This window comes from Marmota flaviventris, chromosome X (assembly GCF_047511675.1).
Source record: "Marmota flaviventris isolate mMarFla1 chromosome X, mMarFla1.hap1, whole genome shotgun sequence".
NCBI classification, from domain to species: Eukaryota; Metazoa; Chordata; class Mammalia; order Rodentia; family Sciuridae; genus Marmota; species Marmota flaviventris.
The window spans coordinates 32,697,360-32,709,275 of NC_092518.1; the positions used below are offsets into that span (position 1 = coordinate 32,697,360).

An 11,916-nucleotide genomic window follows, 5' to 3' on the forward strand; every position below is an offset into this window, starting at 1 on the left:
CACAACCTAGAAAAAGGCCCTCCCCAGAGTATAACCATGCTCACACCCTGGTCTCAGACTCCCGGCTTCCACAAATGTGATGAATAAAAAATTCCTGTGGTTTATAAGCCACCCAATCCAGGCTACTCTGTTACAGCAGGTCAAGCTAAGACACTCTACAGAGGAAGTTAGTGTGCAGTTGGCTTCCTGTCCCTCCTGGTCCCACTTTCCCCAGGCCGTTCATAATAACTCACCTCCCCACAAATCCTTATCTTAGGGTTGGCTTCAGGGAAGCGGAAGTGACATGGCCCATGGGCCGGGCAAGAGTAACAGTTATTACAGACGGCACCTCATCTAACCCGCTCAGCTAACCAGCTGCACAGGGATTGAACACACCGCACCGAGGAGGAAACGGAAGCTCAGAAACCAGAAGGGACTTGCCCAGGACGGCGTAGCTGGTGAGTAGAAGTGCCTGGGCTAAAGCAGCTCTTGTCAGGCTCAAAGCCAGCTTTTAGTCCCCTAGGGCCCACTGTGTCTGAAAGGAGCTCACATCTCCTGGGCCCTACTGCCAGGGGAGACCTCAGTCCCCAAAGCCCTGCTGGATTGACCAAGTCCCCACAGGCAGCTAAGGGCTCACTGATGGATGACTCAAACCTCTAATGGCCACTTTTTCCCTCCAGTACTGGGGATGGGACCCGGGGTGCTTCACCACTGAGCCGCATCCCCAGCCCTTTTGATTTTTTATTTTGCGACAGAGTCTTGCTACATTGCCAAGGCTAATCTCGAACTTGGGATCCTTGGGCCTCGGCCTCCTAAGTCACCTGGCATTACAAGCTTGTGCCACTGCACCCTGCTTCCATGAGGTTCGTCGAGACAACCCCCTCAAGGCCAGAGTTACTAGGAGGAGTTCAGAAACGGCCCGAGTACCCTATGAATAAATGTTCAGGGTTCCATCCGGAGACACCCGTGGTGACTGATGAGTCATCTGATGGCCAGCTGTCACCACAGAGCACTATATATAGAAAGGAAAGGCCAGAGGAGTGCCTGGGACCTAATGCAGAGAGGAGGAGGTTGTACCGAGGAGGTGAGGCCCCAGCTGGGGGACAGGCCTACAGGACCTGGAAACTGCACCCACAGGTCTGCCCCAAATGGACTCCGGGTGAGCCACTCCCCAGCACAGAACACTCCATGGACTAGAAGCCACAAGGCTACAGCCAGGCTCTGCCAGCCCATTAATGAGGATTACCACTAATGATGGTGGGGGAGGGGGAATAATGGCTCGGCCAATTCTCCACGTGTCACTGCGTAGGTTTTCCCTCATACATGCACTTGAAGGCCACGTTCATATTGCTGTCATTTAGGTGGCCAAAACGGAGGCTCGGGACCCCAGGCTGGGTTAGGCTAGGCCTACACTCTTGGTAGCCACTGGCCACATGTGGCTATTAAGCATTTCCCATGTGGCCAGTCCCAACTGAGATCTACCCTACGTGTGAAGTACCCACTGGCTTTCTAAGACTTAGCTCCAAGAAAACAAAATCAAATATCTCATTCGTCATTTTTTTTTCCCTCAGTCACAGATTGAAATGGTCATATTTTGGAGAAAGGGGTGAGATAAAATATATTATTCACAGGAATTTCACCTGCTCCTTCTTAATGTGGCCCCTGAAGCATTTAAAATTATGGATGTGGCTCACATCTGCGGCCTGCATTCTATTTCTACTGGACAGTGCCGGGTTACAGGCTAGAGGCCAGGACCTTCAGGAAATCCTGGCCATGCCTTCTCCTGACGAATAAAGCCTGCTTCCTACTTCAAGGCTGAGAGAGGCCAAAGCTGCTTTCCAGACAATGCCAGTGGCCAGCTGCAGTTCCACGTGGATCAGTCACAGAAGACTCAGGTGACACAGAAACCCCTGAGTGTCCAAACCCCAAACTTGCTCCTTATGTCTTTGGAAAATGAATAGCCTTGCAGGAGAAGAATGGTGAATCCTCCTTGGATCCCTTTTCTCCCTTCCCCTTAACTCCCAAGACCACTGAGTAAGGTGGTGCATGTCTGTATTCCCAGAGCCTGAGGAGGCTGAGGCAGGAGGATCGCAAGTTGGAAGCCAACCTCAGCAACTTAGCGAGGCCTTAAGCAACTCAGTGAGACCCTGTCTCAAAACAAACAAAGTTAAAAAGGGCTGAGGATGTGGCTCAGTAGTTAAGCACCTCTGGTTCAATCTGTAATACCAAAAAAAAAAAAAAAAAGAATTTTCAAGAGAATTGTCTGCAATGTGATAACAACAAAGAGATGGGAAAATAAGGCTCCTTCCCAGCCCCTTCTGTCACATAAGCAGTGACTGCAGAGAATTGAGGGAAAGAAAGGAAATGAGAAACAGAATGGGAAATGCAGACGAGACAGACGATTCACACTAAGAAGGAGAAACCCTATCTCAGAGACAGGCACGCAAATGTCACTCGCTCTGCCCACTGAGACCTGGGGAGGGGGAGGGCGCTGGAGAGTGTGTGCGAGCGTGCCTGTGCGGACGTGTCACTTTAAATTATTCACATCAGGACAATGGAAAGAATATAACAAAATAAAAAATGTGGTGGCAACGGGGCAGGGAGAAAGGACTGCAGCTTGGGTGCCCGGAGTGGCCCAGGCTCTGGGCTGCCGGTGGCTACGTTGGGATGTGCTTCTCCACCAGCTCAGACCCTGCACCACCTCCCGAATCGTGGCAGAGCCGGGGCCCAAGTGAGCACCTTCAGGGTTCAGGCCTGCGCATTGAGGGGGCTGCTCCAATCAGAACACCCACAGGCCACAAGCCCTCTGGAGCCAGGCTGGTGAAGAGGGGGTGCCCCTTGCTGCCTCCTACCTCCACCTGTCCCCAGGCTGAACGATCCAGTCCAAGATCAAGGGTGGGTTCCTTCTGAGGGCTCTCTCTCTCCTGGGCTTGTAGAGGGCCACCTCTCTCCTGTGTCCTCACGTCATCTGGCCTCTGTGCAAGTGTCTCTGGTGTTTCTCTGTGACCAAGTTACCTCCTCTTTCAAGGACACCGGTCATGTTAAACTAAGCCCACCCTCATGGCTTCATGTTAACTTAATTGCTTCTTTAAAGGCCTCATCCCTAAATGCAGTTCCACTCTGAGGACAGAGCACTTCAACATGTGAATGAGGGGGACGGGAATCAGAATTCAGGTCCAAGCCAAGGATAAACAATGAAAGCCCAGGCCCGGCCCACGTAAGAATAGAGGAGGGCAGTTCTGGAGTATGGCTCCCCTGGAGACAGTATAAAACTAAGCAAGACTTGCCTCTGCTTAGAGCTTTTTCCATCTATATTTATAAAAACCAAAGGCAGCAGGGCACGGTGGTACACGCCTATAATCCCAGCAGCTTGGGAGGCTGAGGCAGAAAGATCTCAAGTTGGAGGCCAGCCTCAGCAACTTAGCAAGGCCCTAATGAGACCCTAAGCAATTCAGCCATACCCTGTCTCTAATAAAATATGAAAAATGGGCTGGGGCTGGGGCTTAGTGGTTAAGCCCCCCTGGGTTCAATTGCTGGTACAAAAAAAAAAAATCACAAAGACAACACCTTCTCAGGGCAGAGAGTTTGGCTAATAGCTGGTGTCCTCCCTGGAAGCAGGGATTTTGTGTCCCCAGCTCCCAGCTCAGTGCCTGGCCTCGCAGGGAAACTGATGTGGATAGAACAGAGGCTACTAACCAAGGCTCTGGGTCCTTACTCATTTAGCATCTTGGCACCAAGGAAACGGACTCCAGATGAATTTGAGCTTAATTCACAGACAGTTGAGACCCTTTCAAGATGAAAAACTCTAAGGAAGAATGCCGTAGCAGATTCCATTTTCCAAGATGGCTGCAAGACCTGTACCACATGCCTTTCTTACAATCTGATATTACTCTTCCCAAGAGCTGGGGAACATAGTCCCTCCCCTTGAATGGGGACAGACTTGTAACAAGAATAGAAGTGTCTCTGTGTGACTCCCTTACTCTTAGAAATCAGTCACCATGTGGCGGGGAAGCCCAGCCTACCCGGAAAAGCCACATGGAGATGCTCCCACTGAGGTTCCAGCCAACAGCCAGCCTCAGTGGCCAGTGGCTTGAAGGAAGAAGAGAAGATTTTAGAACAATCCAGCCCCAGACGTTGTCTGGGATAGAAGGCGAGAGACAGGGAGAGACAGGAGAGAGAACCTTCTACCTCAGGGCAGTTGACCCTCCAGAACAGCAAGAGATACTAATAACACGGTAGTTGTTTTCCTAGGTATGCAGCTGTGGGTCATCAGAGCCCAGGCCAAAAAAACGACGCTGTGGACATGCAGCCTCCTCCCCTAGCACATGAAAGCCTCTCTTCCCCGGACCTGTTTGAAGACTCCTAACAGCAGGCTTGGGGGCTGGGGGCTGGCTCCATAGGGGCTGGGGGCCAGGTTGCCAGGACTCACAGCCCTGTTCATCACCTAAGTGTCCGACCTCGGGTGAGTAAATGATCCCTCTGTCTCAGTTTCCTCATCTGTCAACTGGGAAGCGTAAGTAAAGCCCTTTGCATGAGGCCGCGGGTCGATTCGCCGCGCTGGCCTAGATGGAGGGCTCAGAAGCGCGGGCCCACGGTCAATGTTTGGCAACTGTTCACAAGGGTGACATTACTCAATATCTCCCTTTCCTCTTCCTAACAGGTGGGCCGAGAGACAGGCCATTTCTGGCAGCCACACCGTTGACAGGCTTTTTCCATCACACTGAGGTCACCGGCTCAGCCCTACATTTGCTTTGTAAAAATGTCAGCAGCTGGGCCCCGTCCCTCCCCCCAGTGCTTGTGGGAAGCCAGCTCCCCCACCCCCTGCAGAGCTTGAGTTCTGTCCCTGCGCTGTCATCTCACACGCCTTTGCCTTGCAAACCACAGATTAGCACAAGACAAAGGGCCTCTGGGCTAGGAGCTGACCTCAATACCTGCTTTTGAAAGTCCCTTGGTTTGGTCCGGAGCTGGGGGACACAGGATGAGTGGGCAGTCCACAAGGACAGTTGGCTGGGCTTGCAGGACCCTCCCGTCTGCGTGTGGTGGGGTGCCTGATGGGAGCAGCCCTGGGAGCACCCCGGTTTATGCTACATGATCTGAGAGCAGGAGGGACTCAGTTCCCAGAGGGGACTCCATGCCAGAGCCGGTGTCTGGCATGTGGACCAGAGGCCAGGATCCCTCTGAAATGAAGAAATAGAGGGCGGGACACAACAGAACTGGCCACAGCGGCCCTTTTTGTCTGTCCCAGATCTGCCTGGAAAGGGTCCCCTCCGCCTTTTTCTCAGGGACATCTCAAGTCCCTGTCTTGGGCCCTCCGTCTTCCTTCCAGCTGCCCCACTCTGGGGGACTCAGCACCATAGTGATGAGCCCATTTTCCCCTCAGGCCCTTGTCACTTTCCATTTGCAGCAACCAGTTCCCCTACCCAGTAGCACCCCTCCCCCACAGGGCCTTGGCTCCTCCTGACCTCCAGGGGGTCCATGGGCCTCGGCTCCCCCAGCCTCTTGGGGCTGCCAGCTGCCCAGGCTGTCCACGAATTCTGTCCCTACTCCAATCCCCTGGGTCACCTTGAAAAATGATCCTTAGTCTTTAATGAACCAATCGGTTCTTTAGAAAGGACACCTGGAACTTTCTTTGCAGCTAGTAGCCCTGTCAACAGGAGCACTATTGGAATTGGGGCCTGGACAAATCCCCATTGTATGGGACAGTCCCTTCCCCATTGTAGGATGTTGAGTGTCCCTGGACCCCTGGCCACTGAGTCTGGTAGCACCCCCTTAGTCATTGTGGCAACCAAACAACAGAACACATCCCCCCACTTCCCAATGTCCCCAGGGAGGGCCATGGTTCTTGACTAAGGAAGCGCCATTCATCTCAGGATCAAATTCTTTTTACTCCACAAACAATCACCAAGCAGCATCTCCCCGCAGTACCAGTTATGTGTGCCTGATCAGGGCCACCTCCCGCGTGTCATTCAATCTAGAGTGAACAGCACGGCAGCCGCCTCCTCAGGTCCCTACCCTCCACCTGGGGACCACACAGAAGAGCGCAGCGCCTGAGTGGGCGCCTTTCCATGAAGGAGTAGGGGTGGGTCGTCCCTGGAAGATAATTCTCAGCAAAGCATTTCCTGGGAAATCATTGGCATCATTCCCCACCCCCTCCCTCCTCTTGCTGGTGTCCCCTTTAAAAAAAAATTTGATCAATCAAAATAAAAGAACAAGCATGGTTGGGAGACTCGCACTGGAGATGCTCCCTGGTCCCACGCCCAGGTTAACCCTGGATGCGGCTCCCCTGCCTCAAATGCTAGTGTGGTATTTGTTCATGAAAAAGGAAGGGGAAGTTTAGCCTTTGGGGACATGACGACAGCTCTCCCCCTGGGTGCTGCTGCCTTCTGCCTTGAGCTGTTTGGACCAAACCCCGCGGCCAGCCTGGCAGGAGGCGCGTACACCTGGATCCGCAGGAGGGGACAGCAGCCATCCCCACAGAGTCACAGAACCGAGCCGCCAGCCCTGCATGTCTGTGGGTCTAGCTGTGACAGATCCCGACACCTTGGGCTGTTTTCCTTTTTTTGGATAATAGATCTCAACATCAGTAGCTTGTTTCTGATGCTACAGAAAAATCTCACCTCACAGGAATGAGCGAGGCTTGGGAGATCTTCATCTCCTGGGGTCCATTCGTGTGGATCTGAAGAAACTGTGACCTCTCTTCCCAGAACAAGATGCGCCTATACACGCACAGGATGTGCCCTCGTGGGGGCACCCGTTCTCCCAGGATTATGCAGATGATCATAAAGTAGCCCCCCAACCCCGCAAGCTAGGTCACAGGTTGTGGATTTGGAACTCACCCCCTTGGTTTACTCCAAGAAGAAATCTAATGTCAAAGCAGCTTTGATGAGTGGGCTGTGGCAGGTGGCTCAGTGGTAGAGCGCTTGCCCAGCATGTGCGAGGCCCTGGGTTCCAACCCCAGCACCGCCAAAAAAAAGCTTTGGTGGCACATACAGATACAGGTACAGATACGATTCAGTTGCAGAGTAAGGAGTCCAACTCTCTCACAGGTCTTCCTGAAATGAGCCAAGGGCCTCATCAAGGTGAAGGTCCCCACTGATTCAAAAATATAAAAGGAGATGGCGAGAGAAAGCTTTTGGAGACCACTGTTGTTCTTGAACACACCAAATTTAGGTAGACCTGATAAAGAGAGAGGCCATCAAGCAACATGACCTTGAAAAACGCAAAACTCATTGCCCCAAAGTGAAACAACTCGGACCAATGGCAGTTTCTGGAAATAACTGTCCCACATTGCATTATGGGTACCCAGCGCTGCTCTATGCCATGGATGTCCTAAGCACTCTGTGAAGGCCAGGCCAGCATGATTGTTCCCACATAGAGGTTGCAACTATACAGGAAGGTCCAAAGAGACAAAGTAATGCCCAAAGGGATGCGATGGCTAGGAGGAGAAGTTGGGGGTCAGCTGCTTGCCAGCCCAATGTTCATAGGAACTGCAGGGGGCTCAGACACCATCATGGGGTAATCAACTAGCAAGTCATGGAAAAGCTGCGCTCGAGTTTCGTAACCCGGATGGATGTCTAAAGGTCTACCCACAATGCTTTGGCAGCCCTGGTGTTGAATTCTCTCTTCCAAAATAAGTGCTTGACACCCTCGCCTTGAAAGATATGCTACTGTCCCCAAGATCCTCTCCTCCTCCCCCCACCGACTAGTCAGTGGTTGCTAGAGTTAGAAGGGACACCAGAAAAAGACGACAAAGAAAGCCAGAAAAGACGAGGGAATGTTGTATAAAAGAGAAGATCCATCCTAATGCAGGTAAGAAAGTCACTGGACTCCCGGAGCAGAAGACTGGGGGGCAGGACCCCCTAACGCCACCAAGGCCCAGTCCTTCCAGCTGCCTGGCCATCTAGCACCCAACCCTAAGCCAACATCACACATTTCAGGGTCGTGGTTACAGCCGAATCCCACTTCTGGTACCCATGTTTGGGTAGGCCAGGTTATCCTGAGGTAGCAAGCAACTTCCCAAATCCAACTCTCCAATCGCCAAAATCTGGATCATTCTGTGGGGTCTTGTCATGTGAAGGAGAGCTAGACCAGACTTTGTCCCATGTGGGGGCAGTAAGCAGCTGAGTCTGCTTCTGTTACTATTACAAACTGCCTTAGACTTTGTAATTTATAAACGACAGAAAGTTATAGCTCATCGTTCTGGAGGCTGGGAAGTCCAAGGTCAAGGTACTAGCAGACTTGGTGTCTGGTGAGGACCACTCTCTGCTTCATAGATGCCCTGTTGCTGTGTCTCTGCATCACAGAAGGGGCAAACAGCCTCTTTTGGGCCCCTCTGGTAAGGACGCCAACCCCATCCATGAGGGTAGAGCCCATGTGACTTCTTAAGGCCCAATCTCTTAACACTGTCGCCTTGGAGAGTAGGTTCTACCCTGTGGATTTTGGAGGGGCACAAACATTCAGACTATAGCTTATCAAATAGTGCTTGTTGATGTCCCATTGGTCAAAGGAAGTCACATGACTAAACTTATAGTCAGGGCTAGAGGGCCCTGCCCAAGCACGTGGCTATTGGCAACCATGTACCTTACACATAAACAAAAGTATCTCCCCACCCATGTAAGGCCTGAAACTGCCATCATTTCTCTTTGAGGCCTCTGAACTAAGAATTGCCTTCTGTTGGCTTGCTCCTGGAAAAATCAGGCATGACTTCATTGCATATCCTATGACTCATGATTTTATTTCAAGGGATATAGCCAAGAGAAAAGAGTGCTTATGTCTACGAAAAGTCACACACAAATGCACATGGCAACTCAAACGCCTATCAAGAACAGATAAACGAATCATGATATATTCACACCAAGGAATAATATACAGCATTGAAAAAAAAAAACAAAAGACTGCTACATGCAACAACAGGATAAAGAAGCCACATATATGCAAGAACACATATCATACCATCTATTTTCAAACACAGACAAATTGCCAGGCATGGTGGCACACCTCTATAATCCCAGTGACTCTGGAGGCTGAGGCAGGAGGATCACAAGTTGGAGGCCAGCCTCAGTGATTTAGTGAGACCCTGTCTCAAACAATAAAAAAATGGGGGGTTGGGGATGTGGCTCAGTGGTAAAGCACCCCTGAGCTCAATTCCTGGTACCAAATAAGTGAATAAATACATACCAGACAAATTAAGTCTATGCCATTAGAAGTCAGTTTAATGAAGCCAGACATGGGGGGCACCTTAGTCCCAGCTATTCAGAAAGTTGAGTCGGGAGAACTGCTTGAGCCCAGGAGCTTGGAGCAGCCTTGGAAACACAGCAAGGCTCCTCACAGAAGAAGAGGAAGAGGAGGGGAGGGGGGAAATCAGAATAGCAGTTGCCTTTGGAGGCAGAGCAGCTGGGAGAGGGCTCAAAGGGGCTTCTGGGACAGGTGCTGGGAATGGCGTGTGTCTTGCCCTAGGTGACTGTGGGTCTGTCTATGTAGAGGCATAAGATCAGGGTATCATTTCTTGTTTTCCTCTATGCAGGTTCAATCTTCAGTGTTTTTCAAGTAGAGTATTAAAAAGAAGACTGGGGTTCTGTGCAGCTGTGGGGGGGCTCCACCTTCTGCATCCGGGAGGGCAGCAGGGGTATCCTGAAGGGCACCCCTCTACAGCCCTGGGGGGTGGGGGTTCTTGGACTGGGTCTCCACCAGGAGAAATGCTTTGAAAGCCTCTGTTCCCCAGAGTTGATCAAGGCAATGAGCTGCTAATGAACAGCAGAAATAACAATAATTAATAATGGGCAGAATAAAAAATGGATTTCAAATCCTGCCTAATTTGCCAGGAGACTTACTCCTGAGGCTGCCTCGGCTCACCCCTCTCTCCCCTTGTCAGACTGCAGGCTTCAACAAGGAAGTGGCGACACCACCCAGAGAGCTCAGGGGGGAGGGGGAGGGGAGGAGAGGAGAAGGAAGGGGGGTGGTGAGCGGGGGTGAGCAGGCTGGGGGGGAGGGGGCAGCAGGCAGGAGGGTGGTCCCCACAGGGCCTGAAGGGGCTCTTTGGAGGTGTTCACAGCAGCAGAGGTACAAGTGACCCTGGGGAGAGGGGAGTAGGCAGAGCTCAGTCATGGTCTCTGTCCCTGCTAGGAAGAGGAGGAGACCCCAGATCTCAAGGATGCCCCTCAGAGGCCCTGCAGCTCCCCGCAGCCGGATGTTGGCTCCAAAGCCCAGGGGTCCTCCCGCAGGTTGCCCGGCTCCTGTCTTGAAGCCTTGGTGCACACCCCCAATGGCCCCTCCCCTCCGGGAGCCTGGTTGGAGGGGGAGGGGAGACCACAACAATGGAAGGAAACCCCTTGTCAGGAAAGGAAGATTCTAATTGGAGCCCTGAATGTTCCTGAAAGATTATCTCTCTAGTTCCCATGCAAAGAGAGCAACAGACAATGGCAGGGCCCCTGAGCCCCCGCCACCCTTTCCTCCCGCCCCACCCTACGCAGGCTGCTCCCTACAGCTGGCGTCTTGTGGTTAAGGCAGGACACCCAGAGATCCTTCCAGCTCCTTCTAGGATAGGGTGAGAGGCAGTCAGGGCCTCCTGCACTGGTTTTTCATGTGGGAGATGTCAGTATGCAGCCAGGTCTGAGATCTTCTGAGGTGAGACTCAGGGCTTGTAATATGAAGGTCAAGTTCATGAACACCCGCCCACAGCAAGGGTCTAGACTGTGGCTAGGGAGAAACGTGCTTCTCTTCCCACCGTGTCTTTCCTGATGTCCCTCGCCTTTTAGGGTTCCTCCTTTGGCCCTCTCATAGGGTCCAAGCCCTAAACTCAGTCACCAACACCATCTCCCCTCCCCAGCCCCATACCCCACTGTTACAGTTTGGATGGGAGGTGTCCCTCAAAAGCTCATGAGTAAGACCATGCAAGAAGATTCAGAGGAGAAGTGATTGGGTTGTGAGAGCCTTAACCCAGTCAGTGAATTGATCCCTGATGGGATGAACTGAGTGGTCACTGGAGGCAGGTGGGTGTGGCTGGAGGAGGGGGGACATTGGGGACATGCCTTTGGGGTCTATATTTTGTACCTGGAGAGTGGAGTCTCTGCTTCCTGATCACCATGTGAGCCGCTTCCCTCTGCCACACTCTTCCTCCATGATGTCCTGCCTCACCTCCAGCCCTGAGGAATGGAGCCAGCCTTCTATGGACTGAGACCTCTGAAACTGTGAGCCCCAAATAAACTTTTCCTCCTCTACAGCTGTGCTGCTCCGGTCTTTTAGTCTCAGCAGCGAAAAAGCTGACTCAAACACCCACTTTGTTCTTCTCCATCGTCGCCAGGTGTGGAGGACGTCAAAGCACATGCACATCCTTGTCTTTGACCATGAATCTGTCAGAGGCTCCATGCCTTGGACAAGCCTGGGGACCTCTTCAAGTCCCAATACTTGAGTGGCTGCTCACATGGACCGAATGGCTCTCTCTTTTCCACTTCAGCAGAGCGGCTTCTTCTTGCCAAGGGCCAAGTTCTCTCTGAGTTGCAAGTTTGAGAAAATGAGGCCATTGTGCGGCTATTTCTGAAGGAATGGAGGCCTGCGGTGCCAGCCCCGGCCCTGTCCACCTCCCACAAGAACCAGGCACCATTATTTTTACACTGGGGAAAATTCCATCTCCTGTTTCAACAAAAACAGCTGAATTTGGCTGTGTCTTCCACCTTCTCCCCTACACTGTGGGGACAAGGTGTGGGCGTCATTGTTAGAAACGGTGCAGAGCAAGTGACCAGGGGAACTTTGAGATTAAGATGATTTTGCTGCTGAGGGCAAGGAAATTGCAAAACCAGTCCCCGCCCACCCCCACCAGAAAGGGACAAGGAAAGTTGGGGTTCCTAGACATTTTGTTTCCCCAGTATCAGGAGTTAAAACCAGGGGAGCTTAACCACTGAGCCATATCTCTATTTCTTTTTTATTTTTTTATTTTGAAAC

General features: G+C 52.0%; 1 long non-coding RNA gene across 2 annotated transcripts; it reads left to right on the top strand.

Moving 5' to 3' along the window:
- Positions 1 to 351: 351 nt before the first annotated feature.
- LOC114086093 (uncharacterized) lies at positions 352 to 9,168 on the top strand. Of its 2 annotated transcripts, XR_003581590.2 has the most exons (4): positions 358 to 437; positions 1,611 to 1,874; positions 4,231 to 4,441; positions 4,640 to 9,168. It is a non-coding gene; the product is annotated as an uncharacterized lncRNA (long non-coding RNA). The 2 variants fall into 2 exon arrangements; XR_003581589.2 differs by lacking the exon at positions 1,611 to 1,874 and having other exon boundaries at positions 352 to 437.
- The last annotated feature ends 2,748 nt before the right edge of the window (positions 9,169 to 11,916 follow it).